The sequence below is a fragment of the Hordeum vulgare genome, chromosome 2H (assembly GCF_904849725.1).
Source record: "Hordeum vulgare subsp. vulgare chromosome 2H, MorexV3_pseudomolecules_assembly, whole genome shotgun sequence".
NCBI classification, from domain to species: domain Eukaryota; kingdom Viridiplantae; phylum Streptophyta; class Magnoliopsida; order Poales; family Poaceae; genus Hordeum; species Hordeum vulgare.
This window is the reverse complement of record NC_058519.1, coordinates 427,101,930-427,107,009: the sequence shown is the minus strand read 5'-3', so window position 1 is coordinate 427,107,009 and position 5,080 is coordinate 427,101,930.

Below are 5,080 nucleotides of genomic sequence, written 5' to 3'. Positions count from 1 at the left end.
TTGCACCGGAGTTGTTGTGCAAGCTAGAGAAGATCTTTCCACCAGGCTTCTTTAATCCAATGCAGCATTTGATTTTACATCTACCGACCGAGGCAAGATTGGGTGGGCCCGTGCAATATCGTTGGTGCTATGCAACTGAGAGGATGCAGAAGACCCTTCGAGCTAAATGTAAAAATAAGCGTAGAACTGAAGCATCGATGGCTGAGGCATTCATTACTGAGGAGGTTGCAAACCTTGTGACAGCACACTACGAAGCCAAAAATCATCATTTGCATAATCCGAAGCCTCGGCACAATGATGCAGACCCTAAAAAGGTGGGTCCAACCTCAGCCTATTCAAAGGGAAGCTCGCACCAGCCGGTGCTTCGAAACCAATAACGTTGGATGTCGAAGAATGGCGGAACGTTTCGTTGTATATCTTCAACAACCTAACAGAAGAGCGGCCGTACATCGAGTGAGTTCTCGGCACATTTTCCCGTAACTTCTAATTCATTTGAACTGCTCTTATTCCCAGATATTTCAAACAACCGTTATGTCGCCAAATTCTCGGATGGAGCGGTGATCGAAAATGATTCTGTCGAAGAGTATGAGCTTCTGTCAAAGACAGGAGGCGGCTATCCCGGTTTCATCTCTTGGTTCAAACAAACGGTAATTATCAATAATGGACCATTTCATTTCTTGGTCTAACTTGCGGCTAATGCAACAATCGTTTGGTATTAAACTTGTAGGCTAATTCAGAGTCTATGGACGCTGAATTGAGACAAGTCGCTAATGGTTTTGACTATAAGGTCCGTTCATTTGAGAAATACAACATCAATGGGTATGTCTTTCGTACCTTTGGCAAAGAGCTATCTATGCCCGACCGAAAATCTACAAATTGTGGTGTCTCTCCTATCGGCGAAGGTGTTATCGAGTATTATGGAAGAGTTGAAGCAATTTATGAACTTCAATTCTATGGTGAAAACCCACCGAACGTCGTAGTCTTCAAATGTTATTGGTTCCAGCCGAAGGAGACTAGAAGGACTCATGAACATATAGGACTAGTCGAAATCAATCCAAACACCCATTTAGATGTTCCCGATGTCTATATTACGGCTCAACAGGCGACCCAAGTTTTCTATCTACCGTGGGCATGCCAAACGGATAAGAATCTGGAAGGTTGGTATGTTGTTTACGAAGTGCCGCCACATGTCAGACCACCTCTCCCAAATGAACAGGATTATGAACCTCACATTAACCCACACACATATGATGGAGAATTCTTCCAAGAAACACGTCTTTCCAAGAAACATTTCAAGAACCGCCGTGCTTCACCCAAGAACATGGAAGTACACAGCGACAATGAATCCGACTCCACCCCTGAGCCGGAACCAGAAGACCTGGAACTCGTAGAGGTTACTTATGCGAATGACCTGTCAATGCTTCAACGATTAAAGAAAGGCCTTTCAGAACTTCACGCCGTTGAACCCGACGAGCACGTCATTCATGAAGACATGCGTGATAGTGATGATGATGATGCATTTATTAATGATGATTATTAGTTTGTAAGATTCACAACTTAAATTACATATATTATAATCTTTATTATTCATGTACATATTATTATTCATGTCAGATATTCAATTTTTTTATGTTGTACTAATTTCTTTTAATCTTTATCATGGCAGGTCACCAGGTGTTGAAAGATGGTGGGCGCTGGTCCAGAGCGCTCGACGGGTTCTTCCCAGCCGCCCCGCACGAGAGGTGGTACTTCCCTTCCACCCCTATGTCTCCGTACAGCCTTGGCAGACAGACTGTCGACCCCACCCGTGGGTTCTTCTTCGTCGGCGGCATTACCCACTGGGAGAGGTGCTGGTCGGGTAGGGAAGAAGGGGAAGGGTACAGGGAGAGGTGGTGGCCGCGGAAGATCCAGGAGGACTTTTGAGTCGTCCTCGCCACCACCAGCATCTCATTCACCCGAGCATAGGACTACTATGGTCGACCCGTTTGCGGAGGAAGCTACGGGGACTCCGGTCCAGGAGCCTGGTGTTGACGGGCATTCGTCCCATGAGACTCCGGTCCAGGATCAGCCTCGGGTGGAGGTGCATTCAGCCCACGAGACTACGGTTCCGGAGGCTTCACCCGACGTGGAGAGGGCCGGATGGGATACCTGGCCGGATCGGACCGAGTTGCCGGATTGGACCAAGGGTCCGGGTGGCTCAGGGGGCGGGGATGGCGGGGATGAGCTTACGGATCGTGAGGGTGATGTGCATGTGGACGGGGCCACCGTGTACAAGCATGGTAGTACACGTCTCCCGGTCGTGTCGGCTACCCGCGAGCAGAGGCCGGTGATTAAACCTGAAGGAGATAGGTAAGTACATTTACTCTTTTTTTAGCTTTTGCCTTCAAGTTTGTTCAAATATCTAATGCGTTGACCTTATCATGCTGCAGGGGATGGGTACACCCTCTTGGAGTCCGTAGGCTGAACTCCGTCCTTGGTGTGCTTTGCCGGACAAATTTCCCGGGGTTTGTCACGTTGCCTGGTGAGGGTTAGGTTCCTACACTAGGATTTTCCTGGGAGCACTACCAGGCTGCGCAGGCCCCACCGGAGGAGATTATTGATGGTGTATTGTGCCACACGAGGGCCGAGATGGTGATCAAGAGCTTTTGGGTAAATTATCCTTTTACACAATCTAAAATTAACAATATAGCTAATTATTGTACTAATCGGTGTTTTCACGTTTGATTGCAGACCTTCTATAGGTGTGAGGATGGGTATGAGGAGGAGGAGGCCAAGGTTCTCGAGGCCGAGTGTAGGCGGTTACTACAGAACTTACGCCACGAGGCTCGGCCGCAGGCTATTCGAGACCACTACGCCACGCGTGGTATTAAGAAGCAGAAGAAGGATTGCCGCGCAAACTTTCTGAAGAAGGATCAATACATGAAGGTAATTACCTATTCTTAAGTCCTTCTACGTAGTTTTCTTGATTTCATTCATAGGCATAGCGCTCAAAATTCTTTCTAATAACTTACAGGTGCCCCCGAGATGGTGTGCGGATAAGATGGATTGTTGGGAGGCGTTGGTTGATGAGTGGTGCAGAGGCAGCTGGCAAGCCGTCCATGAGAACGTGAAGGATCGGCGTAGCCAAATGGTTGGTGTGCCACACCATCAAGGCAGCGCCAACTTACTTTAGTTCGGATGAAACTGGGTATGTGATTTGCTTCATGATTCATGCAATTCATTCTTCATGCTAATATTTTGTTCCTCTCTTTTAGGCGCATCACAATAAGACGGAGATGCCACACTTGTACGACCTTTATGGCATGGCCCATACTGCTCGTACAAGAAGGCGAAGGCATTCTCTGAGTCTGACCTGGATGATCCCAATAACTTCACCAACATATCATCCCACCACAAGCTCGTGGCATACAGGGACGCGGGGAAGGCTACAAAAGGGGATGACTTTAACCCTAGCCAGGAACCTTTGGATCCAGAGCTAGTGATGATATCTGGTGGCGGGAGGCCCCATGGCTCGATAGCCATTGGAGATGGGATAATACGTTGTCCACTCACTCTCCCGGAGATCAAGGCGCTCCAGTCGAGCAGCTGTCCTGAGATAACGCATCGTCCACGGCCAATCGATCTTGCCATCGAGGTTAGTTGTACGGACTAAGAACACTTTCATCCATTTCATTGTGTGTGTCACCATAGATCATTACTGTGGTAACGAGGAATGGTGTTTCAGGCTGCTCTTCAGAAAGAGAGATTGGCAAACCAGGCTGCTCTTGAGAAAGAGAGATTGGCAAACTAGGATGCTCTTGAGAAAGAGAGATTGGCAAGCCAGATCGCTCTTCAGGCTGCTCTTGATGAGAGGGACAAGACCACGACACGATTGATTGCGGAGGAGAGGTTCTGGAATGAGGCGGGTCAACGGGCCCTTTACGAGCTTTTTGTGGTAAGTTTTTCTTCACATTAGCCAAATCATGTGTGTAATGTCTGTTTCATTACTAACTAATACAACCCACTCTTCACGGTCTGTGCGAGAAGAGCGGTCAAGTCCCTCTGCCGATGCCCGTCTTCACTTCGATTGGCACAGTGAGTTTCATTATAAACTAGTATTAATAATTGAGCGTCATCATGCTAACTGAGACATTGCAAAATATCTATTCTGTAGAATAACTCCCGAGCGGCATCGCACGACCCTTCTCCAGGTGTTTCTCCTCCTTGATGACCACTACGGTAAGTTTCTCTTCTCCTCTTTCATATTCTCCTTGCCTTAATTTCCCCAACAATGACATAATTAGCCCATTTAGCTCCACAAAGACATAGTTAGCTAATTTAGATCCAAGAAGAGGAGAAGAGGAGAAATGAAAAGGAAGAACAAAAAGAAGAAGAGAAGAGAAGAGAAGGATAAGGAGAAGAAGGAGGAGGAGAAGAAGAAGAATAAGGAGGAGGAGGAGGAGAAGGAGGAGAAGGCCAAGGACCTTCTAGTCCTTCTCCTCCTCCTCCTCCTCCTTCTCCTCCTTTATTTCTTCTTCTTCTCCTCCTCTTCCTCTTTCTTCTCCTCTTTCATATTCTCATTTCCTTAATTTCCCCAACAATGACATAATTAGCCCATTTAGCTCCAAAATGCCATAATAACCTCAAAATGGCATAAGAACCTTGGTTAGCTCATTAATATTATATACTTAGCTTGTTTTCCTCTAAAATGGGATAATTAGCCCATTTAGCTCCAAAAAGACATAGTTAGCTAATTTAGCTCCAAGAAGAGGAGAAGAGGAGAAGAAATAGGAAAAATGAAAAGAAAGAAGAAGAAGAAGAAGAAGAGAATGACAAGGAGGAGGAGGAGAGGGAGAAGGAGGAGAAGGCCAAGGACCTTCTAGTCCTTCTCCTACTCCTCCTCCTTCTCCTCCTTCTTTATTTCTTCTTCTTATCCTCCTCCGCCTCTTTCTTATCCTCTTTCATATTCTCCTTGCCTTAATTTCCCCAACAATGACATAATTAGCCCATTTAGCTCCAGAAATACATTATAAGCTCAAAATGGCATAAGAACCTTGGTTAGCTCATTAATATTATATACTTAGCTTGTTTTCCTCTACAA